Here is a 26,859-nt window from a genome sequence, read left to right as displayed (position 1 = left end):
CATTGTCAAATTAAATTAATTGGGCTGCCCTTGGCAAAGAAGGCTATGAAGATTATAAAGGGTTCCACAACAAATCGCTGCTCTGACAAACATCCTCTCCAGCTCTCTAGGACAAAAGGTAAGAGCTATGGTCACTTTCCCTGTCACAGTACGCATGTGTACAGTACAGATCTGGCTGTTCAAAGAACAAAGCTCTGCCAGACATGGCTTCCTGAGACAGAGCTCCTGGGAAAGGAATTAGAAAGTGAGTCTGTGTTTATACATCCTGCTGGATGGTTAGTTCTAGGATAGCCTAGCTTTAATCCTGTACAACCTGATTACTCTTGCATCCCCTGTAGCCTCCTATTGATCCTATTCTTTCTCTAGCAAATGGAACACTTAAAATGGTATTCCCATTGGGAAGTCCATTGTGAAGTTCTCTGATCCGACCCCAGCAACCTCTTAAAATACAATACTTCCCAAGGGCAGTGCAAAATGTAAGGAAGTACAAAAAATACTTGCAGTTGCTGCAGCAAGTTCCAAAACATGGTCCAGAAGTCTGCAGAAACAATCTTAGGCCACAATGACCCTTTAGTAAAGAACTTTTAACTTGACAAACATGCCTTTTAAATTATGCCAAGTATTCTCACTGGGAAGGTGGAATGGCAGACGTCCCAAGATCTAGGATGGGTAATATCAACCCTTTCTAACTTCATCAGTCTGTCACTGGAAGTGCAGGTGCTTCTTTAGCATTTGGAAGGAACAATGATATCTGCTTGATCGCCTTGGAACAATGTGACCAAGGCAATTAGTGTTAACTCTATGAGCCCAACCATGGCAACCCAGTGCTGTAAAGTATTTAAAGTCAGGAAAGATGAAATGTACCAATTATAACTTCCAAAAATGTACTGACTTAAGTGCCTTTGCCACTTAGAAGCACCACAAGTTGGCATGGAGGAAAGATCGATAGAGTACAGCTTCAATAGGGTACTGGACTTGGGAATTCGGTAAGTGAGGTGAATATATGTGTGTTAAATATTCAAGTGTTTAAGGAAGGGTTGATCTCTCTATAAAATCTAGTCGAGTGTTTCATTTAGTATTTAACTTTGCTTTACTATTAACTTTTAGCTTTTTTCAGTCTTAGTCAATAGTGGGGCAGCACGGTGGCACAGTGGTTAGCACTGCTGCCTCACAGCGCCAGGGACCCGGGTTCGATTCCCGGCTTGGGTCACTGTCTGTGTGGGGTTTGCACATTCTCCCCGTGTCTGCGTGGGTTTCCTTCGGGTTGCCCGGTTTCCTCCTACAGTCCAAAGATGTGCGGGTTAGGTTGATTGACCATACTAAGTTGCTCCTTAGTGTCAGGGGGATTAGCTGGGATAAATGCTTGGGGTTGTGGGGATAGGGCCTGGTTGGGATTGTGGTCGGTGCAGACTCGATGGACCGAATGTCCTCCTTCTGCACAGTAGGATTCTATGATTCTATAATAAACAAGCTGCCAGCTAGTCGCAGCTGTCCAGTTAATAGGGTGGCCAGTTAGAACTATTTCCAGTGATCAGGGCCTAATCCAGGGTTTTAGAATTCCAGGTAGTATAAATACAGGAGATATTTTTTAACACATTGAGTAAGTAGCCCAGAGGCCAGCTCAATGGAGTACAGTTATGACAGAATATGGAACTCAGGAATTACGTGCAATGGTCTTTTGTAGAACAAGGAGTGGTCCAAGGGGAGGAGTGTGACACAGTGAGACCTGAAATCCAGAGGCAAGTTTTAAGCTTTGCTCCTCTAAACTGGGGCAGTAGTTTAAATTACTACTGTGGAGATACAAGTGCATTACATTTATAGCTTAACTAATTAAACTGGGGTGGGGGGGCAGGAAGGTGGTTAGCTCAGCTATCTGGATAGTTAGAGTGTGACACAGAATGACACCAACAATGCAGGTTAAATCCCTATACGGGTTTGTGTAGTTCATGGAAGCTTTGTCTCCTTGCTTTGTCCCACACTTGCAGAGGGACCCCCTCAAGCTATGAGTAGCTCCCTCTAGTGGAGAGAGATGCCAGTGGTCCCTTGGGGCTATGCAGGTCAGGTGTTGCAGCTGTAGCATGTGGGTTGAGGTGGAGATCCACAGCAACAGCATCTGTAGTTAGTATCTGTACCTCAAGGAACTTTGATTCAGAGCTAAAGTCTGAACTTTGGACACTGCAATGCTTCAGGGAGATAGAACGTTACCTGGACACCTTAGCTGGAATTCTCTGACCTCACCCGCGGCTGGGATTCTCCGGTCCTGCTGCTGTGAATGAAGATTGGACTGAGCGCAAAAATCTCTGTTCTCACTGGGAGCAATGGTGGAGTGTACAACATTGGAAAATTCCTGTCCTTATTCTAGGAAGCAGTTGGTCAGGAACAGGAGGGTGTGACTACAAAGCAATTACATACAGTTATGGGCATCCAGAGGTAGCACTAGAGGAGCCTTAGTCCTTGCACTTGTCAGCAGGCATAAGATTCTTGTCACCTATTGCATAAGAGCAGGGACTGCAGAGCAATGAGCAAACTGAGCATGATGGTAAAGATTAAGATAGGGAAGGAGAAAAGGATGTAGTACTAGTGGGGAGAACATAGTTAGGATAGATACTGTTCATTGAAGCCAAAAAGTGTGTCTAGAAGCTTTTGTTGTCACCAGGGTTAAGGGCATCTATAAGCAAGTGTAGAGGACTTGGATTGGGAGGAAATGGATTCAATTGTTGTGGTGCATGTGGTTATCAATGGCATAAATTATTTTTTAAAAAGGCTCTGCCAAGGGAACATGAGCAGCTGGGGGCTGAATAGAAAAGCAGGACCACAAAATAATAATCTGTGGATTATTTGCAGAGCAAAGGCCAAATTGGCATAGAGTAAATAAAATCAAAGAGTTGAATGCTTGGATCAAAGTTTGGGTAACTATAGGCCGGCTAGTTTAACTTCTGTAGTAGGGAAAATGCTTGAATCTATCATTAAGGAAGAAATAGCGAGACACCTGGATATAAATTGTCCCATTGGAAAGACACAGCATGGGTTCATAAAGGGCAGGTCATGTTTGACTAATTTGGTGGAATTCTTTGAGAACATTACATGCGCAGTGGATAATGGGGAACCTGTGGACATGGTGTATCTTGATTTCCAGAAGGCATTTGACAAGGTGCCGCACCAAAGGCTGCTGCATAAGGTAAAGGTGTACGGTGTTACGGGTAACGTATTAGAACATAGAACATTACACCGCAGTACAGGCCCTTCGGCCCTCGATGTTGCGCCGACCAGTGAAACCAATCTAAAGCCCATCTAACCTATGCTATTCCAATATCATCCATATGTTTATCCAATGACCATTTAAATGCCATTAATGCTGGCGAGTCCACTACTGCTGCAGGCAGGGCATTCCACGCCCTTACCACTCTCTGAGTGAAGAACCTACCTCTGACATCTGTCCTATATCTATCACCCCTCAATTTAAAGCTATGTCCCCTCGTGCTAGCTATCACCATCCGAGGAAAAAGGCTCTCACTATCCACCCTATCTAATCCTCTGATCATCTTGTATGCCTCTATTAAGTCACCTCTTAACTTTCTTCTCTCTAACGAAAACAACCTCAAGTCCTTCAGCCTTTCCTCATAAGACCTTCCCACCATACCAGGCAACATCCTAGTAAATCTCCTCTGCACCCTTTCCAATGCATCCACATCCTTCCTATAATGCGGTGACCAGAACTGTACGCAATACTCCAAGTGTGGCCGCACCAGAGTTTTTTACAGCTGCAACATATTAGCATGGATAGAGGATTGGTTAGTGAACAGAAAGCAAAGAGTGGGCGTAAATGGGTGTTTTTCTGGTTGGCGATCAGTGACTAGTGGTGTGCCTCAGGGGTTAGTGTTGGGACCGCAATTGTTTGCGATTTACATAGATGATTTGGAGTTGGGGACCAAGCGTAGTGTGACACTAAGATGAGTGGGAGAGCAAAATGTGCAGAGGGTGCTGAAAGTCTGCAAAGGGATATAGATAGTCTAAGTGAGTGGGCGAGGGTCTGGCAGATGGAGTACAATGTTGGTAAATGTGAGGTCATCCATTTTGGTAGGAATAACAGCAAAAGTGACTATTATTTAAATGGTGAAAAATTGCAGCATGCTGCTGTGCAGAGGGACCTGGGTGTCCTTGTGCATGAATCACAAAAAGTTGGTTTGCAGGTGCAGCAGGTAATTCAGAAGACAAATAGAATTTTGTCCTTCATTGCTAGAGGGTTGGAGTTTAAAAACAGTGAGGTTATGTTGCAGCTCGTGAGGCCAAACCTAGAGTACTGTGTACAGTTTTGGTCTCCTTACTTGAGAAAGGATATACTGGCACTGGAGGAGGTGCAGAGGAGATTCACTAGTTTGATTGCGGAGTTGAGAGAGTTGGCTTATAAGGAGAGATTGAGTAGACTGGGGCTACACTCATTGGAATTCAGAAGAATGAGGGGAGATCTGACAGAAACATATAAAATTATGAAGGGAATAGATAAGATAGAAGCAGGGAAGTTGTTTCCACTGGCGGGTAAAACTGAACTAGGGGGCATGGCCTCAAAATAACGGGGAGCAGATTTAGGACTGAGTTGAGGAGGAACTTCTTCACACAAAGGGTTGTGAATCTGTGGAATTGTCTGCCCAGTGAAGCAGTTGAGGCTACCTCATTAAATGTTTTTAAGGCAACGAGAGGTAAATTTTTGAACAGTAAAGCAATTAAGGGTTATGGTGAGTGGGCAGGTAAGTGGAGCTGAGTCCACAGAAAGGTCAGCCATGATCTTATTGAATGGCGGAGCAGGCTCAATGGGCCAGATGGCCTACTCCTTCTCTTAGTTCTTATGTTCTTATGTGTGGGAGAAATGAGTTGTGAATTCATGCTACACTGACAGCAGTACTGGGGAAAAGCTTTAAGATGGGCTTCAGTTGAACTACTCTGGAACTAGTGTCCTGGCAAATCCAATAACGAGAGTTGCAGAGAGGGCTTAAACTAAGTGATGGATAGAGGGTTCATGTGAGGGTAGATTTAGAAAGCTAATGAGAAAGGACAAGGAAGTAGGGCAGAGTAGTGATGTGCGTAATGATAACCAGAGTGAAATAGGAAAGGACAGAGTATTTAAACGTAAGTGTGCACCAGTAAATTGGTGTTATCGTATATAAAATCACAAAAAGTTATCATGCAGACACTGCAGGTAATTAGAAAAGAAAAGGGAAGATTGGCCTCTATTAAAAGGAGCATGGAATGTCAAAGTAGGAACGTTTTGCTACAACTGCAGGGCATTGGTGAGACCGCACCTGGAGCATTGTTTTGGTCTTCTTACATTAAGGTGCAATTTAAGCACATGCATTGTTCAAATGTTACAAAATAAGGTTAATTCCACTGGTATCAAATTGGTAACAAACCTCAAGGGAAAGTGTAACTCCAAAGAACAGTTACTTACAGAGAATATTGTAAGAAGTCTCACAACACCAGGTTAAAGTCCAACAGTTTTATTTGGAACCACGAACTTTCAGAGCACAGCTCCTTCAAGCTGGTTGAGCCTTTGCTCATTGACGTTTAAACTAATGAAAGGTGTTATTAGTGGAAAATATTTGATTTATGTGGGGTCTTGAAAGGGTAGATGCTGAAAGGATAGTTCCCCTCATGGAAGAATCTAGAACTGGGGGGAACAGTTTCAAAATATGGGGTCTCTCATTTAAGGCAGAGATGAGAAGGAATTTCTTTCCTCAGAGGGTCATGAATATTTGGAATTCTCTCTTTCCAGTGAACAGGCTGGATCATTGAATTGAGGCTGAATGAAAGCTGAATGAGACAGATTTTTGATCTACAAGGAAGTGAAATGTTATGGGGGACAGGCAAGAAAGTGAAGCTAGAGCCACAGTTAGATCAGCCATGATCTTATTGAATGGCAGTACAAGCTTGATGGGCCAAATGGCCTCCTCCTTCTTCCGTTTCTCATGTTCTTATGACATTAGAAGAAGTTTAACAACACCAGGTTAAAGTCCAACAGGTTTATTTGGTAGCAAAAGCCACACAAGCTTTCGAGGCTCTAAGCCCCTTCTTCAGGTGAGTGGGAATTCTGTTCACAAACAGAATTTATAAAGACACAGACTCAATTTACATGAATAATGGTTGGAATGCGAATACTTACAACTAATCCAGTCTTTAAGAAACAAAACAATGGGAGTGGAGAGAGCATCAAGACAGGCTAAAAAGATGTGTATTGTCTCCAGACAAGACAGCCAGTGAAACTCTGCAGGTCCACGCAACTGTGGGAGTTACAAATATTGTGACATGAACCCAATATCCCGGTTGAGGCCGTTCTTGTGTGTGCGGAACTTGGCTATCAGTTTCTGCTCAGCGACTCTGCGCTGTCGTGTGTCGCGAAGGCCGCCTTGGAGAACGCTTACCCGAATATCAGAGGCCGAATGCCCGTGACCGCTGAAGTGCTCCCCAACAGGAGGAGAACAGTCTTGCCTGGTGATTGTCGAGCGGTGTTCATTCATCCGTTGTCGCAGCGTCTGCATAGTTTCCCCAATGTACCATGCCTCGGGACATCCTTTCTTGCAGCGTATCAGGTAGACAACGTTGGCCGAGTTGCAAGAGTATGTACCGTGTACCTGGTGGATGGTGTCCTCACGTGAGATGATGGCATCTGTGTCGATGATCCGGCATGTCTTGCAGAGGTTGCTGTGGCAGGGTTGTGTGGTGTCTTGGTCACTGTTCTCCTGAAGGCTGGGTAGTTTGCTGCGGACAATGGTCTGTTTGAGGTTGTGCGGTTGTTTGAAGGCAAGAAGTGGGGGTGTGGGGATGGCCTTGGCGAGATGTTCGTCTTCATCAATGACATGTTGAAGGCTCCGGAGGAGATGCCGTAGCTTCTCCGCTCCGGGGAAGTACTGGACGACGAAGGGTACTCTGTCCACTGTGTCCCGTGTTTGTCTTCTGAGGAGGTCGGTGCGGTTTTTCGCTGTGGCGCGTTGGAACTGTTGATCAATGAGTCTAGCGCCATATCCTGTTCTTATGAGGGCATCTTTCAGCGTCTGGAGGTGTCTGTTGCGATCCTCCTCATCCGAGCAGATCCTGTGTATACGGAGGGCTTGCCCGTAGGGAATGGCTTCTTTAACGTGTTTAGGGTGGAAGCTGGAGTAGTGGAGCATCGTGAGGTTATCCGTGGGCTTGCGGTACAGTGAGGTGCTGAGGTGACCGTCCTTAATGGAGATGCGCGTGTCCAAGAATGCAACCGATTCCGGAGAGTAGTCTATGGTGAGCCTGATGGTGGGATGGAACTTGTTGATGTCATCATAGAGTTGTTTCAGTGATTGTTCACCATGAGTCCAAAGGAAGAAAATGTCATCGATGTATCTAGTGTATAGCATCGGTTGAAGGTCCCGTGCGGTGAAGAAGTCTTGTTCGAACCTGTGCATGAAGATGTTGGCATATTGAGGTGCAAATTTGGTCCCCATGGCTGTTCCGTGTGTCTGGATGAAGAACTGGTTGTTGAAGGTGAAGATATTGTGGTCCAGGATGAAGCGGATGAGATGTAAAATTGCATCTGGAAACTGGCAGTTGTTGGCGCTGAGCACTGAGGCCGTTGCAGCAATGCCATCGTCATGGGGGATGCTGGTGTAGAGTGCTGAAACATCCATTGTGACGAGGAGCGGAGAACCAAGGCATCTCCTCCGGAGCCTTCAACATGTCATTGGTGAAGACGAACATCTCGCCAAGGCCATCCCCACACCCCCACTTCTTGCCTTCAAACAACCGCACAACCTCAAACAGACCATTGTCCGCAGCAAACTACCCAGCCTTCAGGAGAACAGTGACCAAGACACCACACAACCCTGCCACAGCAACCTCTGCAAGACGTGCCGGATCATCGACACAGATGCCATCATCTCACGTGAGGACACCATCCACCAGGTACACGGTACATACTCTTGCAACTCGGCCAACGTTGTCTACCTGATACGCTGCAAGAAAGGATGTCCCGAGGCATGGTACATTGGGGAAACTATGCAGACGCTGCGACAACGGATGAATGAACACCGCTCGACAATCACCAGGCAAGACTGTTCTCCTCCTGTTGGGGAGCACTTCAGCGGTCACGGGCATTCGGCCTCTGATATTCGGGTAAGCGTTCTCCAAGGCGGCCTTCGCGACACACGACAGCGCAGAGTCGCTGAGCAGAAACTGATAGCCAAGTTCCGCACACACAAGAACGGCCTCAACCGGGATATTGGGTTCATGTCACAATATTTGTAACTCCCACAGTTGCGTGGACCTGCAGAGTTTCACTGGCTGTCTTGTCTGGAGACAATACACATCTTTTTAGCCTGTCTTGATGCTCTCTCCACTCCCATTGTTTTGTTTCTTAAAGACTGGATTAGTTGTAAGTATTCGCATTCCAACCATTATTCATGTAAATTGAGTCTGTGTCTTTATAAATTCTGTTTGTGAACAGAATTCCCACTCACCTGAAGAAGGGGCTTAGAGCCTCGAAAGCTTGTGTGGCTTTTGCTACCAAATAAATCTGTTGGACTTTAACCTGGTGTTGTTAAACTTCTTACTGTGTTTACCCCAGTCCAACGCCGGCATCTCCACATCATGACTACCATCGACACCGCAAACTGCCGGCTCCAAGTGGAGAGGATCGCCAAGAAGATCGCGCATATCGACACAGACATCAAGTTTCTACAAAGATGCAAGAAAGCAGACAAGATACCGAAAGGACTACAGATCACGAACCCACTCAGGTCAACCTATAACACAGACTACGCTGAGAGACTTTGCCGTCGCACCTCTCTCACCCTCCTCAACCACCTCATACACCAACTCTACAGCAAACGCCGCAGCCTGGAAACCAAGATCGAATCCATATTCTCAACTTGCGCTCAGGACGCAGACAAGCTGCGAAACTCTGCCAAGCAGACGAGACAAAGGAACTACACCATCTACATGCACACCAAGAACAGGAAACTTGAGAAACTCGGCATCACCACCAGCAGCAACCAAGCCTCCCCCGGTACCACAGTAGAAAACAGTACCACTGCAGGGAAGTCCATTGTCAACTTGTCCGACTACACACTTCAACCAGATGAAATCGAAGTTCTCAGCCGAGGGCTTAATTTTTGCCCCACCACCAAAATAGACCCCATCAGTCTCGCAGCAGACACAGATGAATTCATCAGGCGAATGAGGCTGAGGGAGTTCTTCCACAAACCCCAAGAGGCCAACAACGAACACAATGAGACAGCCAATGAACCGGAACAGCCGACAGAGAGATCCGCAGTGCATCTGAAGAGGAAAGAGTCGAATTGGACTCCTCCGGAAGGCCGCTGCCCTCGACTTGACATGTATGCCCAAGCCGTCAGGAGGTGCGTCAACACCAAATTCATCAGCCGCACTCACAAGACAGCCCCGAACATCACCCAAGCACAATGTAACGCCATCCACGCTCTCAAGACCAACCGCAACATTGTCATCAAACCAGCAGACAAAGGAGGGGCCATCGTCATACTGAACAGAACGGATTACTGCAAAGAAGTGTACCGACAACTCAACAACGAGGAACACGACAGACAGTTACCTGCAGATCCGACCAAAGAACACACCCGTCAACTCAACACTCTGATCAAGACCTTTGATCCGGACCTTCAGAACACCCTCCGTGCTCTCATCCCACGTACTCCCCGCGTTGGAGATCTCTACTGCCTCCCGAAGATACACAAGGCAAACACACCCGGCCGTCCCATCGTATCGGGCAATGGGACCCTGTGCGAGAACCTCTCCGGCTATGTCGAGGGCATCCTGAAACCCATTGTACAAAGAACCCCCAGCTTTTGTCGCGACACGACGGACTTCCTACAGAAACTCGGCACACATGGAGCAGTTGAACCAGGAGCGCTCCTCGTCACAATGGATGTCTCAGCACTCTACACCAGCATCCCCCATGACGATGGCATTGCTGCAACGGCCTCAGTGCTCAGCGCCAACAACTGCCAGTTTCCAGATGCAATTTTACATCTCATCCGCTTCATCCTGGACCACAATATCTTCACCTTCAACAACCAGTTCTTCATCCAGACACACGGAACAGCCATGGGGACCAAATTTGCACCTCAATATGCCAACATCTTCATGCACAGGTTCGAACAAGACTTCTTCACCGCACGGGACCTTCAACCGATGCTATACACTAGATACATCGATGACATTTTCTTCCTTTGGACTCATGGTGAACAATCACTGAAACAACTCTATGATGACATCAACAAGTTCCATCCCACCATCAGGCTCACCATAGACTACTCTCCGGAATCGGTTGCATTCTTGGACACGCGCATCTCCATTAAGGACGGTCACCTCAGCACCTCACTGTACCGCAAGCCCACGGATAACCTCACGATGCTCCACTACTCCAGCTTCCACCCTAAACACGTTAAAGAAGCCATTCCCTACGGGCAAGCCCTCCGTATACACAGGATCTGCTCGGATGAGGAGGATCGCAACAGACACCTCCAGACGCTGAAAGATGCCCTCATAAGAACAGGATATGGCGCTAGACTCATTGATCAACAGTTCCAACGCGCCACAGCGAAAAACCGCACCGACCTCCTCAGAAGACAAACACGGGACACAGTGGACAGAGTACCCTTCGTCGTCCAGTACTTCCCCGGAGCGGAGAAGCTACGGCATCTCCTCCGGAGCCTTCAACATGTCATTGATGAAGACGAACATCTCGCCAAGGCCATCCCCACACCCCCACTTCTTGCCTTCAAACAACCGCACAACCTCAAACAGACCATTGTCCGCAGCAAACTACCCAGCCTTCAGGAGAACAGTGACCAAGACACCACACAACCCTGCCACAGCAACCTCTGCAAGACGTGCCGGATCATCGACACAGATGCCATCATCTCACGTGAGGACACCATCCACCAGGTACACGGTACATACTCTTGCAACTCGGCCAACGTTGTCTACCTGATACGCTGCAAGAAAGGATGTCCCGAGGCATGGTACATTGGGGAAACTATGCAGACGCTGCGACAACGGATGAATGAACACCGCTCGACAATCACCAGGCAAGACTGTTCTCCTCCTGTTGGGGAGCACTTCAGCGGTCACGGGCATTCGGCCTCTGATATTCGGGTAAGCGTTCTCCAAGGCGGCCTTCGCGACACACGACAGCGCAGAGTCGCTGAGCAGAAACTGATAGCCAAGTTCCGCACACACAAGAACGGCCTCAACCGGGATATTGGGTTCATGTCACAATATTTGTAACTCCCACAGTTGCGTGGACCTGCAGAGTTTCACTGGCTGTCTTGTCTGGAGACAATACACATCTTTTTAGCCTGTCTTGATGCTCTCTCCACTCCCATTGTTTTGTTTCTTAAAGACTGGATTAGTTGTAAGTATTCGCATTCCAACCATTATTCATGTAAATTGAGTCTGTGTCTTATAAGTTCTGTTTGTGAACAGAATTCCCACTCACCTGAAGAAGGGGCTCAGAGCCTCGAAAGCTTGTGTGGCTTTTGCTACCAAATAAACCTGTTGGACTTTAACCTGATGTTGTTAAACTTCTTACTGTGTTTACCCCAGTCCAACGCCGGCATCTCCACCTTATGACATTAGGCAGCACGGTGGCACACTTTGTTAACACTGCTGCCTCACGGTGGCAGGAACCCGGGTTCAATTCCGGTCTTGGGGAACTGTCTGTGTGGTTTCCTCCCACAGTCCAAAGATGTGCAGGTTAGGTTGACTGGCCATGCTAAATTAACCCTAGTGTCAGGGGGATTAGCAGGGTAAATATGAGGGGTTATGGGAAGAGGGTCTGGGTGAGATTGTGTTCGGTGCAGACTCGATGGGCCGAATGGACTCCTTCTGTACTGTAGGGATTCTACGATTCAATGATTTGACACCCACTAGACAGCAGCTAGTGCCTCAATTTTAAAGAATGCTGAGGGGTCACCACCTGTGACCCCCTCAGCATTCCACCCATACTGTGATGAAACTGCCAGCCAAGCTTGATGTGCTTAATGAGTGGGAATGTTACAATGGAGCCAAGACTGATATCCTGTGCTGCGTGCTTCTTTTCCATGCAGAAACATTCCATGCCAAAAAACAAAATGTTCTTGGGACATTACGTTGTATTTAACAAATTTCAAAGTTAAGTTTTCCCCTAATGCAAGTCATTTATTCTCTCAGCAAATATTTAAAATTGTAAATGGCTTAGTGGCAAAACATTAAATAGTACTATAACAGAATCCTTGGCACATAAAAAGAATTATAGGGTGGGATTTCCTCACCTTAGTCCCTGCTGAAATGATGGATCCATTACCAGCTAGGGCCCCCATTGACAAATATGGCTCCAACTCGATTTACAGGTTTGCTGATACCATAGTGGGTTGAATCTCAAACAATGACAAGATGGAGTACAGGAAAGAGATAGAGAATTTGGTGAAATGGTGTGATGACAATAATATGTCCCTCAATGTCAGTAAAACGAAGGGTCCCCGGCGCTGTGAGGCAGCAGTGCTAACCATTGTGCCACCGTGCTGCCGAATGTCATAAGAACATGAGAAACAGAAGGAGGAAGAGGCCATTTGGCCCATCAAGCTTGTACTGCCATTCAATAAGATCATGGCTGATCTGATTGTGGCTCTAACTCCACTTTTCTGCCTGTCCCCCATAACAAAGAACAAAGAACAAAGAACAATACAGCACAGGAACAGGCCCTTCAGCCCTCCAAGCCTGTGCCGCTCCCTGGTCCAAACTAGACCATTCTTTTGTATCCCTTCATTCCCACTCCGTTCATATGGCTATCCAGATAAGTCTTAAACGTTCCCAGTGTGTCCGCCTCCACCACCTTGCCTGGCAGCGCATTCCAGGCCCCCACCACCCACTGTGTAAAATATGTCCTTCTGATATCTGTGTTAAACCTCCCCCCCTTCACCTTGAACCTATGACCCCTCGTGAACGTCACCACCGACCTGGGGAAAAGCTTCCCACCGTTCACTCTATCTATGCCTTTCATAATTTTATACACCTCTATTAAGTCTCCCCTCATCCTCCGTCTTTCCAGGGAGAACAACCCCAGTTTACCCAATCTCTCCTCATAACTAAGCCCCTCCATACCAGGCAACATCCTGGTAAACCTCCTCTGTACTCTCTCCAAAGCCTCCACGTCCTTCTGGTAGTGTGGCGACCAGAACTGGACGCAGTATTCCAAATGCGGCCGAACCAACGTTCTATACATCTGCAACATCAGACCCCAACTTTTATACTCTATGCCCCGTCCTATAAAGGCAAGCATGCCATATGCCTTCTTCACCACCTTCTCCACCTGTGACGTCACCTTCAAGGATCTGTGGACTTGCACACCCAGGTCCCTCTGCGTATCTACACCCTTTATGGTTCTGCCATTTATCGTATAGCTCCTCCCTACATTATTTCTACCAAAATGCATCACTTTGCATTTATCAGGATTGAACTCCATCTGCCATTTCTTTGCCCAAATTTCCAGCCTATCTATATCCTTCTGTAGCTTCTGACAATATCAGGCATGACCTCCCTCTCACAAAACCATGCTGACTATCGTTAATGAGTTTATTCCTTTCTAAATGCGCATACATCCTATCTCTAAGAATCCTCTCCAACAACTTCCCCACCACAGACGTCAAGCTCACCGGCCTATAATTTTCCGGGTTATCCTTCCTACCCTTCTTAAATAACGGGACCACATTAGCTATCCTCCAATCCTCTGGGACCTCACCTGCGTCCAGTGACGAGACAAAGATTTGCGTCAGAGGCCCAGCGATTTCATCTCTCGTCTCCCTGAGCAGCCTTGGATAGATTCCATCAGGCCCTGGGGATTTGTCAGTCTTTATATTCTCTAACAAACCTAACACTTCCTCCCATCTAATGGAGATTTTCTCCAACGGTTCAACACTCCCCTCCGAGACACTCCCAGTCAACACATCCCTCTCCTTTGTGAATACCGACGCAAAGTATTCATTTAGGATCTCCCCTACTTCTTTGGGCTCCAAGCATAATTCCCCACTTTTGTCCTTGAGAGGTCCGATTTTTTCCCTGACAACCCTTTTGTTCCTAATGTATGAATAAAATGCCTTGGGATTCTCCTTAATCCTGTCTGCCAAGGACATTTCGTGACCCCTTTTTGCCCTTCTAATTCCCCGTTTGAGTTCTTTCCTACTTTCTTTGTATTCCTCCAGAGCTCCTTCCGTTTTTAGCTGCCTGGACCTAACATACGCCTCTCTTTTCTTTTTGACCAGTCCCTCAATTTCCCTGGTTATCCACGGTTCTCGAATCCTACCCTTCCTATCCTTCTTTTTTACAGGCACATGCCTGTCCTGTAGCCCTAACAACTGTTCCCTAAAAGACTCCCACATGCCAGATGTGGATTTACCCTCAAACAGCCTCTCTCAATCAAGAGCTGCCAATTTCTGCCTAATCCCACTAAAGTTAGCCTTCCCCCAATCCAACACCTTACCCTTGGGACACCACTCATCCTTTTCCATCACTATCCTAAAGCTAACAGAATTGTGGTAACTATTTGCCACATGTTCCCCTACCGAAACTTTGAAGACCTGACCGGGCTCATTCCCCAGTACTCGGTCCAGTATAGCCCCCTCTCTAGTCGGGCTATCTACATATTGTTCCAAAGAACCCTCCTGTACGCATTTTACAAATTCCTCCCCATTCAGAGTCCCTGCTCTCAGCGATTTCCAGTGTATACCAGGGAAATTGAAGTCTCCCACTACAACAACCCTATTTTTCCTGCACCTATCCAGTATCTCCTGACATATCCGTTCTTCCACTTCCCTTGGGCTGTTGGGGGGCCTGTAGTATACCCCCAACATAGTGACTGCGCCCTTCCTGTTTCTAAGCTCCACCCAGAGTGACTCGTTACACGACCCCTCTGAATTGTCCTCCCTCTGCACCGCTGTAATATGCTCTCCAACTAATACTGCTACTCCCCCACCTCTTTTGGCCCCTCCTCTGTCTCGCCTAAAACACTTGTACCCCGGAATATTCAGCTGCCAGTCCTGTCCCTCTTTCAACCAAGTCTCTGTCACCGCAACCACATCCAAATTCCTCGTGAGCATTAAGGCCCTAAGTTCGTCTGTCTTACCTGCTACGCTCCTTGCATTGAAGTAGATGCACTCCAGACCTCCAGGCCCAGTGAGGTCATCCTCCCCCAGAGTGCTCTTCTTCTTTGCCCGCCTTGTCCCAACCCCAAGCTCGTCCCCAGCCTCTACACTTGTAGACCTAATATTTTGATCCCCACCCCCCTTCCATACTAGTTTAAACCCCCCCGAACTGCACTAGCAAAACTCCCAGCCAGGATATTCGTGCCCTTCCAACTTAGTTGTGACCCGTCCTTCTTGTACAGGTGCCATCCTCTCCTGAAAACTTCCCATTGATCTAGGAAAATGAAGCCCTCCCTCCTGGACCAGTCCTTTAACCAAACATTCAATTGTACTAACTCCCTATTCTTAGCCTCACTGGCACAAGGCATTGGGAACAGCCCAGAGATGGCCACCCTGGAGGCCCTACTTTTTAGTCTAACATTTCACTTTCTTGTAGATCAAAAATCTGTCTCATTCAGCCTTCAAATCGACTTTAGGAATCGTAGTGGAAGACATACCCCTGTCTACATCAATGGTGATGAAGTGGAAATGGTCAAGAGCTTCAAGTTTCCAGATGCCCAGATCACCAACAACCTGTCCTGGTCCCTCCACGCTGATGCTATAGTTAAGAAAGCCCACCAACGCCTCTGTTTTGTCAGGAGGCTAAGGAAATTTGGCATCGCCGATGACGATTCTCACCAATCTTTACAGATGCACCATAAAAAGCATTCTTTCTGGTTGTATCAGAGCTTGGTATGGCTCCTGCTCTGCCCAAGACCACAAGAAACTCCAAAGGGCCGTGAATGAAGCCCAGTCTATCACGCAAACCAGCCTCCCATCCATTGAGTCCGTTTACGTTTCTCGGAAAAGAAGCCGGCATAATCAAGGTCCCCACGCATGCCGGACATAATCTCTTCCACTTTCTTCCATCAGGAAAAAGATACAAAATTCTGAGATCACGTACCAACCGACTCAAGAGCAGCTTCTTCCCTGCTGCCATCAGACTTTTGAATGGTCCTATCATATATTAATCTGATCTTTCTCTTCACACCAACTGTAACTGTAACACTATATTCTACACCTTAACCTTTTCCTTTTCCCCCATGTACTCTATGAACGGTATGTTTTGCCTGTATAGCGCGCAAGGAACAACACTTTTTACTGTATCCCAATACATGTGACAATAATAAATCAAATCAAAAGACAGCTGGAGCAGGTTTTGCTGTACACCCCCACAGCATGAGAATCCGGCCTCTAGGGTCTCTGGCCAATCAGAGAGGGTGAGTAGGATCCATCAAGGAAGCATTTTCAATCAAAAGGAGCCCAGTGTGGCCCAGACATGGATGTGTGAAACTACAGCAAGGAATGGGGAGAAGACTTGGGAAGTCTGCTCCTCAGCTCTGTCACACTTCCCTGGTGGTTCTGCTGCAGGATGTGAGAGGTAATCTTTCCCAAGGATGGGAGAAAGAGGACAATCTCTCCAAAAAGCCAGCATGGATGGAAGTGGTCAAAGTGTAATTCCCTCTAACATGGAAACAGAGGATCAAAAGGATCTAAGGCCCTTAGCAGGATAGTAAAGGTGAGAGGTGTAACAATAATGGGTGCCAAGCCCCGCACTTTTTCCAACCTTCTCATGCACAGCACTTCCCAGAACAACTCTCATTCAAGGGGCTCTTCACATCCCTATCTGAATAGCCAACATTCACACTAACCCTCATCCATTTGCCCTTTTGTTCCCATGTCTCATGGTCATCCTTCACAAATAACGTCTTTCACTCCAATCCACATGAACCATCACTAATATTCATAACCCTCTTTTTTTTTCCTTGCAGGAGAAGTGAGTGCACCGCCTTTGGGAGAGGCAGAGTCCTCACCCACCAGTGACAAGTCACTTTGATGACCACCTGCAAAGCATGACCGCATGGTCCACTGGGAAGGAAGTCTTGTTCCAGGAGGCTGCAGATGTTGACAACATCCTGATGAGCCTGAGCCTCCTGAGACACTGTTGTTCACACAGCGAGAGAACTGATTTTCTGCCTGTAGACCGTGTGCTAGAGGTTTTATCTATTGAGTTATAGCCAAAGGATCACCTGCAATAGCTTCCCTTCCCACTCTTCCACTGTTACCTCTCATGTCCCTCAAGGGTGTATTCATGGCCTCCTCCTGTTTCTCATCAACATGTTTACCCCTTGGCACATCATCTGAAAACAGGTAAGTTTCCACATGTAAACATGACACCCAGAGGTAACTCCCGACTACCTGTCCCAACTCCTCCACTGTCTGTAAATTATCAGACTACTTGTTCAACATCCAATATTGGATGGGAAGAAATGTCCTATGATTAAATATTGACAAGACTGAGGCCATTGCCTTCATTCCTAGCCACAAACTCCATTTCCTAGGTACCGATTCCATCATTGTTCGCAACCTCAGCGTCATACTTGCCCAAGAGGAACCTTCTGACCACATGCCATTTTTGAGCATACCTATTTTCACCTCACCTTTTCACATCCCTGCCTCAGCTCATGTGCTGCTGAAGCTCTCACCCGTGCCTATGCTGTCTCCAGATTTGACTACTTGAATGCACTCCTGATCCACCACACATTCTAGCCTCCCTAAACTTGAGGCCATCCAAAACTCTGCTGCCCTGTCCTAAATTGGACAAAGGTGTTCCCAGCACCCCTCTCTTTGCTGACCTACATTGTCTCCCAATTATGCAATGCCTCGAATTTAACATTCTTATCCTGGATTCCTCAGTTGCTTTCTTTCTCCTTATCTCTATAATCGCCACAAACCCTACAACCATCTGAGATATCTGCACTCCTTTAATTGTTGTCTTTTAGAAACAAAGGGGCAGAAGTAGACCTTGAGTCTGCTCTGCCATTTAACTAGATCATTGCTGATCTTCTACCTCAACACCATCTTCCTGCACTATCCTTGTATCCCTTAATGTCTATCAACTTCTGTTTTGAACATATTCAATATCTGAGCCCTCTGGGGCAGAGAATTCCAAAGATTCACCACCCTCTGACTGAGAAGTTCCTTTTCAGCTCAGTCCTAAATAGCTTACTCATTTTTCTGAGACTATGTCCCCTGGTTCAAGATTCCCAATAAGAAGTTTCACAACACCAGGTTAAAGTCCAACAGGTTTATTTGGTAGCACAAGCCACTAGCTTTCGGAGCACTGCCCCTTCATCAGGTAAGTGGGAGTTCTGTTCACAAACAGGGCACATAAAGACACAAACTCAATTTACAAAATAATGGTTGGAATGCGAGTCTTTATAGGCAATCAAGTCTTAAAGGTACAGACAATATGAGTGGAGAGAGGATTAAGCACAGGTTAAAGAGATGTGTATTGTCTCCAGCCAGGACAGTTAGTGAGATTTTGCAAGTCCAGGCAAGTCGTGAGGGTTACAGATAGTGTGACATGAACCCAAGATCCCAGTTGTGGCCGTCCTCATCTGTGCGGAATTTGGCTATCAGTCTCTGCTCAGCGACTCTGCATTGTTGTGTGTCATGAAGGCCGCCTTGGAGAACGCTTACCTGAAGATCAGAGGCCAAATGCCCGTGACCGCTGAAGTGTTCCCCGACTGGAAAGGAACACTCTTGCCTGGTGATTGTCGAGTAGTGTTCATTAATCCGTTGTCGTAGCGTCTGCATGGTCTCCCCAATGTACCATGCCTCGGGACATCCTTTCCTGCAGCGTATCAGGTAAACAATGTTGGTCGAGTTGCAAGAGTATGTACCGTGTACCTGGTGGATGGTGTTCTCACGTGAGATGATGGCATCCGTGTCGATGATCCGGCACATCTTGCAGAGATTGCTGTGGCAGAGTTGTGTGGTGTCGTGGTCACTGTTCTTCTGAAGGCTGGGTAGTTTGCTGCGGACAATGGTCTGTTTGAGGTTGTGCGGTTGTTTGAAGGCAAGAAGTGGGGGTGTGGGGATGGCCTTGGTGAGATGTTCGTCTTCATCAATGACATGTTGAAGATGCCGCAGAAGATGCCGTAGCTTCTCCACTCCGGGGAAGTACTGGATGACGAAGGGTACTCTGTCCGCCGTGTCCCGTGTTTGTCTTCTGAGGAGGTCGGTGCGGATTTTCGCTGTGGCGCGTTGGAACTGTTGATCAATGAGTCGAGCGCCATATCCTGTTCTTATGAGGGCATCTTTCAGCATCTGGAGGTGTCTGTTGCGATCCTCCTCATCCGAGCAGATCCTGTGTATTCGGAGGGCTTGTCTGTAGGGGATGGCTTCTTTAACATGTTTAGGGTGGAAGCTGGAGAAGTGGAGCATCGTGAGGTTATCCGTGGGCTTGCGGTACAGTGAGGTGCTGAGGTGACCGTCCTTGATGGAGCTGCATGTGTCCAAGAGTGCAACCGATTCCGGAGAGTAGACCACGGTGAGTCTGATGGTGGGATGGAACTTGTTGATGTCATCATATAGTTGTTTCAGTGATTGTTCACCATGAATCCAAAGGAAGAAAATGTCATCGATGTATCTAGTGTATAGCATCGGTTGAAGGTCCTGTGCGGTGAAGAGGTCTTCTTCGAACCTGTGCATGAAGATGTTGGCATATTGAGGCGCGAATTTGGTCCCCATGGCTGTTTCGTGTGTCTGGATGAAGAACTGGTTGTTGAAGGTGAAGACATTGTGGTCCAGGATGAAGCGGATGAGTTGTAAAATTGCATCTGGAAATTGGCACTTGTGTGCTGAGTTTACATGGAGCAGTTGAACCAGGAGCACTCCTCGTCACAATGGATGTCTCGTCACTCTACACCAGCATCCCCCACGACGATGGCATTGCTGCAACTGCCTCAGTACTCAACGCTGACAACTGCCAATTTCCAGATGCAATTTTACAACTCATCTGCTTCATCCTGGACCACAATGTCTTCACTTTCAACAACCAGTTTTTCATCCAGACACACGGAACGGCCATGGGGACCAAAATCATCTCACGTGAGAACACCATCCACCAAATACACGGTACATACACTTGCAATTCGACCAACATTGCCTACCTGATACGCTGCAGGAAAGGATGTCCCGAGGCATGGTGCCTTGGGGAGACCATGCAGACACTACAACAATGGATGAATGAACACTGCTCGACAATCACCAGGCAAGAGTGTTCTCTTCCTGTTGGGGAACACTTCAGCGGTCATGGATATTCGGCCTCTGATCTTCGGGTAAGCGTTCTCCAAGGTTGCCTTCATGACACACGACAACGCAGAGTCGCCGACCAGAGACTGATAGCCAAGTTCTGCACACGTAAGCGTTCTCCAAGGTGGCCTTCACGACACACGACAACGCAGAGTCGCTGAGCAGAGACTGATAGCCAAGTTCTTTACACGTGAGGACAGCCTCAAAAGGGATCTTGGGTTCATGTCACACTATCTGTAACCCCCATGACTTGCCTGGGCTTGCAAAATCTCACTACACATCTCTTTAGTTCACTAATGTCCTTTAGGGAAGGAAATTAGCCATCCTTACCTGGGTCTGGCTTACATGTGACTCCAGAGCCACAGCAACATGGTTGACTCTCAACTGCCCTCCAAGAGCAACTAGGGATGAGCAATAAATTCTGATTCAGCCAGCGACGCCCATGTTCCATGAACGAATAAAAAAAAACACCCAACCAAGATTGCAAAACTCAAAACACGGTGTCCAACATTAAACATGATTCCATGATTGGACAACATTTACTAAAGACTCCTCAGTGCACTAAGAACTCATTTAAGATTGTCAGTCAGGCTTACAGTGGGACGCATTTACATGTATTGGAAGCTACAGATATTAATACACAGGCCCCTGTTCATTTCAGACAGAAAGAACAGGTGCACACATTGTGGCTGTTTCAGATAAACAGAATAAGTGACAGCTATTTGTTGGTTCATTCCTCAAGACAATGCCTTGACCAATCAGGATCATGCTGTCTAATTTAAATTTCAAACAATGCTCAGCAGTTAACTGTCAGTCACCATCAACTGGTGCATTCTCCATGGCAATGCCACTACAAATCAGAGTCTACTTTCCAACCAATCAGTACTCTCTTCTCAAACAGTATAATTTGTTTTTCCCTTTACATTTGGCATTCTTGGGAATTCCCTGATGGGTGCAAGATGGAAAGCTTCGACAAAACAAATTATATTTTTTCAGCAATAAAACATTCATTGTAAAATCAAAACCTCCTGAGCTTCTGCAAAGCAGCATAACCAGATAGTGTTGTGAAGAGGATACAAAAAACTTTCAGCAGTTCAGGAGATGCCCCTGTAAATGAGGCTGTAACCAGATTACGCAAAACTCACTGGAACTCTTCGTTAAACAATTCTCACCAAAATATTGGCCAGCTAGATGGTTGAGATTTGAGTAATCTATCCAACCAGTCAACTGTTACTGAAATCTTCATATGATGACATTTACTCATAAACAAAAGTAAGGTTATGTTAAACCTGTACAACACAGGTCTGATTTCAGCTGGAATTTCGTCCACTTTTGGGAACCACACTTGAATGGGAAAGAAAATGTAACTATGATTTATTCTGACTCACTATGGGATTAGAATAGATATGTGCTTGATGGCTGGCGCAGACATGATGGGTCAAAGGGCCTCTTTCTGTGCTGTAAAACGCTATGACTCCATAAAAGAAGCTGTCAAGATAATGTTACTACACATAAGGAAGTAACCCAACCGATTGTGGAAGGAGGGCTGCACGCAAGGGAATCAAACATCGGACGTTAGATGCCTGTCACAGACAGACTCATTTTCAGATGAATATCAGTTCTGTGTTCTGAACTAGATACGTAAAGGAAAGCCAGATACTCATCATATAAATATTTAAGGAAGCCTGACTCAGCCTTGGAAAAATGTTTAAAAGAGCATGACTCATCCTTGGAAGGATGTTTATGGGATCCTGACACATTGGGCCTGATTTTACCATTTTGAGTCTAAGTGCCGAATCTGGGCATCAAATAGATCCGAGCCTGGAATCCTCTTTCCAGCGCGCTCATACGCCTTTTGCCGGCTCCAGTCCGAACCGCGCAGTGGGCGGGGCTTAGCGCTGCTGGATCGATTGGAGCCCTGAACTGCGCATACGCAGTTCAAAAAAAATCTGAAGCAGCGCGCCCGGGCGGGGAGTAAAAAGCAGAGAGAGCGCCTCTCTGACCCAGATCATCTGGGAGAGGGGGGGGTGGGGGGGAGCGGAGGGGTGGGTGGGAGGAGGAGAGGGAGCGTGACGGATCATCCTCGGGGGGGGGGGAGCGGAGGAGAAGGGGTGTGACGGATCATCCTCTGGGGGGAGGGGTAGGAGGATGGGGGGATGTATGGCAGTGTGTGACGAGAGACTGTGTTATTTTTCTTGATGAAGAGCTTCAATGAATACTTCTAACTTCTCTTGAATCTCACAAACCTTTTTGAGGTTCTCTGCTAGTTGAACTCGCCTTCCTGTCAACAGTTGAATTTTTTTAGCATTGTCATCAGCAAAACCCTCCAACACGTCTTTCACATTCTTTTCAAGGTGTCTCACTTCAGTATTTGTTAACTGTTGTCGGAGTGTGTTTGCTGTAATAGCTAGCATTCGCTGAATGCGCCAGAACAGGATAACGTTATTGCATTCAAGCTCAGAATCTACAAAATGCCTTTGGTAATAGTGGAAACCTCTTCTGCAAAGATTACAATGGTTCAGCGATTCCATTGGGAAGTGTTTTCGGTAAACTTGGTGCCAAGTATCTTTAATCAGAATGGTGTCCACATCTACATTTTTAGCCTCTAGGTTTTTACGAACTGTTGTAACTTCATCGTTAGCAAGATAAGCTGTATGTTCCTCAGTGATGTTTAGCAGCCGTTCCAGTTCGGTTTTGATTTCATTTCGAACATGCTGTTCTGGAGACTGTGATTTCCAGTAGAATCACGTTATTTGGCAATCTGGCCCCACCATATCACGAATTACAGATTCAGTATCTCGAAGACGGGTTTCCAAGGTTTCTTCCAGGAAATGGATAGCTGCATCCCACTGCTGTTTGTCAGATATGGAACGATCTTCTAAAGCATTGTGCTGGATGACTCGCAGACTGTCTTCAGCCTGCTCATCCCATCTGTGATGTTTTATACTTTCATCTTTAACAGCATGTTTTAGTTTGTCAAAGATATCATCATGGTCCTTCCCTTTGTGCTCTGACATAAATCGAGAAAATTCATCCTCCAAGGTTCCCCAAGCAACCTCTACTGCTTTGTGAGGCAACTGTGTGTCAGTCCATTGCTTGAGCTTGATGCCCACTGTGGTATTGAATACCTTCATTGGTGTTGCCTCTACCGGTAACAACTGCAAAGTAACCCAAAGCCTTCATTGGAAACAACTTGCCTTCCACAATCTGTTAAATCCGACTTGGACTGGCTCGGTCTTTCTCAGCTAGATCCACTTTGGTCAACACAAAGTTGGTCCTTCTGCCTTGTGGGTCCATCTGGCTCACCAAGTCAGTTACAATACTGCATTCAGCATCTACTGAACCATCGTGGATACAAAGGATAATGGCATTAGGGTTCTGCATGTAAGCCTTGCTTATGCTAAAAATTATATCCTTGGTGTCAGCAGCCATTCCTGGGGTTACAATACTGATAACACCAGGAAGATTGACCAGTACCATTCATTAAATGAAACCAAAACCGAACTGGAACGGCTGCTAAACATCACTGAGGAACATACAGCTTATCTTGCTAATGGAAGGATGGTGGAGGGAGACCAATGATCGAGGTAGGTTGGGGGTGTGCTCTGCCGAGGGGGGCCTGCCTCCCAGGGGGGTCTGATCCGGCGGGGGGCGGGGGGGGGGGGGGGGGGGGGTGTCTGCCGGGGTGGTTAGGGGGGGGGGTCCGCGAAGGATGGTCGAGGAGGATGGGCTTCAGAGATTCCCTTGCGGAATAGAAATCCGCTTCAGACTTTTATTCTGCAGGTCGCTAAAAGCACGGATCCGGAACGGGCCAGAAGACAGTAAAGTGGGATTTGGCGGTAGGGTTGGGCGCACGGTTCATTAAGTCGATTTCATCGGGCCGCCCGATTCGGGCACGGGCCAGACCCGCACCCGAATCGGGTGTCGGTAAAGCCGCGATCTGCTCGGATTCGGGTGCAGATCGTGGTATCGGCCCGACGCCCAACATTACTGCGATTCCGCGCCTGAAAACGGGCGCGAAGTTTGGTAAAATCGGGCCCATTGTCAGAAGGATATTGACAGTCAAAAGGCTTTTGCCACTCTGGTGATTGCATGATTATTTACTTAAAACATGATCGAGCATTGTATTGCTGGAACATCTTTTCAATGCCAAAAGTAGACTGAAAAGGACATTGTATTGCCTGGTGAACTAAGTGGGGTATTGTATTGCCAAGTGCAATAAGAAAAGCTCATGCTCTGTTTGAAGCAGATAGGCCAGAATTTTCCAAACCCGCCAACCCTGGATTCCTCCACGGCGGGCCGACAAGTCATTTTAATCTTTGTTCACATTAGCTGCCACCGAAGATCCTGCTGGTGTGACGTGCTGGAAAATTCCAGCCATACTGTTTGTATGGACTGGATTTAATGCTCCCCACCAGTGGCCCATTAAATCCAGCAGGTGGCTGTGTGTGTGTGTGTGTGTGTGTGCGCGCACGTGTGTGTGTGTGCGCGCACGTGTGTGTGTGTGTGTACATGCATGTGTGAGTGTGTGTGTACGTGCATGTACACAGGTATGTGTGATTATGTGTAAGTTCAGTGCTTTTGTTTTTTACTTTGAATCCCTTAGAGCATGGATTTTAGGTGCTACATAATGCACAATAGAAAAGAATATGCATTTTGTCTGAAGTGATGAAGCTTAATATTTAATTCAGATATTTGAGTGTGTCCTCATTATTTCTCCTAATTCTCAAGTTTGAACCGTAGAATCTTTATCAAGGACAGGGGGTTACATCCTAGAGAAGGAACTGAAGTAGGGATCTTGTCTAATTTGTGCTGTTACATAAAAAACACTTCCCTTCTCTCAAGAGTGTGCCTCAGCATTAACCCACCCTCTCGAAATACTGCAGCAGTGGCCACGACGAGCAGAGGTACTATTGAGGCTGCTGAACCACAGTCTTTTGACTGGGCCAGCAACTCCAGGAAGTGGGCCACTGTCCTCAGATGAAGGCTTCCTATTTGGCCATTGCCAGTAAAACACCACCTCAGGATCCCATGGCCCACTGAAGCAGGGTTCGCTCCTGCTTTCGGCCCCAGCAGTGTGGCTTCTTGCCTCCTCTGAGAATTCAACCTGATATTTCATGTTGCTAACCTATCATCCGAACTCAACAGCTAGGATTCTCCCAAAAAAATTCTAAGTTGCCAATGTGCAGGAAAATGGAAGTAAATCCCGCTGGTTTTTTTAAAGTGATTTCCAGAATGTCTCTCCCACACTCTGTGCATCACAGAGTGCACTAGCATGATTCATTCTGAAAATCTGGGGGTGAGGCCTATTCCCACCTGAGAGGCCAGCAGCATAGCGCTGAGTGGGCCACTGCACATGCGCTGATCTGCCATAGCCCCACATTACCAGCCTCCGATTGCTGGCCAGCCCAATTGCTGGCCTTCCGACCCACCACCCACTGACCGCTGGCCTCCCAGACCTCCCCGGGCCAGCCCCCATGTGCCCGCCCGCTCCCTTCGGCCAGGCCCAATCTCCCGACCTACCCCCCAACAGTCCCGACCTCCACCCCCAATCCCGATGACCAGCCCCAATGTTCACCCTCCTCCATGACAGCCCTGACCCCACCACCGCCCATCTCCCCCACCAATTCTCTGGCACAGTGGCAGTGGGTCCTCCTCACCAATCGTCCCTAGTAGGCCCTGCCCCAGTATGCCCCACCCCCTCTGGCTCCGCCCCCTTGGCATTGTCTGCTGCCTGGTGAGCAGTGACAAGATGCCCGGTGGGCAGTGCCAGTTTTCCCCTTGGGCAGTGCCAGGGTGCCAGGCTGGCACTGCCCAAGGGGCACCCCGTTATACCTCCAACCTCCTGGGGGGGCCTCAATGGCCTTTCTTCCCTCCAGTGGGGTCGAGCCTCCTGTTTCCCATTAGTGGGCAGCAGGTAAACCCCGCTGGAGGGCGCCACTCCCGACAGTGGGGGGGAAGCGCTAGTGGGCCCAGAGAATTCAGTCCCAGGCCCACTAATCATATGGAAATAAGATTTCCATATTTTAATCAACTCTGCGCCGATTTCCAGCGTGGAGCTGATTACTCAAAATAACATAGTTCCAGAGATGCGCGAAGGCCGTGGAGTCCAGCAGGAAGCCCACAAAACCGCCCCTGTTGATGTCTCCCAGCCCGCTGCGCTACTCGAGCAGTGCAGCGGGCTGGGAGAGTTGCCCCCAACATATTTCATAATGTTCAAATAATGTTCTTGTGGTGACTGCAAAATGAACGATCTTATCTGAGTTTCCTTTCCTCTCCTAAAACCTGTAAGTAAAGTCAGGTAACACATGCAGACATCAAAGACCCAATTTCTCCTATTTTTTGATTTAACTGCCACTCTGATTGTATTTGACTCCAGGCAAACCGGATTGTTTAAACGGCAATGTTCTTTTTATAAAGCTCAGAAACATTTTAGTGGGTTTGTATGGCAGTCCAATGAGTCTTGGCGCTGCTATTTTCTATTTTTAAACTCATGATTGAATGCTCGCTGATAGAAACATTGCACAAATGTGATAAGGATGTG

The 26,859-nt window shown here is 47.3% G+C and overlaps 1 pseudogene; it reads right to left on the bottom strand.

Annotated features, from left to right (window-relative positions):
• The window catches only part of LOC144511345 (dynamin-like GTPase OPA1, mitochondrial pseudogene), a 440,815-nt pseudogene extending 417,020 nt beyond the window's left edge, over positions 1–23,795 (bottom strand).
• Positions 23,796–26,859: the final 3,064 nt, after the last annotated feature.

This window comes from Mustelus asterias, chromosome 1 (genome assembly GCF_964213995.1).
Source record: "Mustelus asterias chromosome 1, sMusAst1.hap1.1, whole genome shotgun sequence".
Classification (NCBI taxonomy): Eukaryota; Metazoa; Chordata; class Chondrichthyes; order Carcharhiniformes; family Triakidae; genus Mustelus; species Mustelus asterias.
Note: the sequence above shows the minus strand (reverse complement) of the source record. Positions and strands in the feature narration are given on the sequence as shown.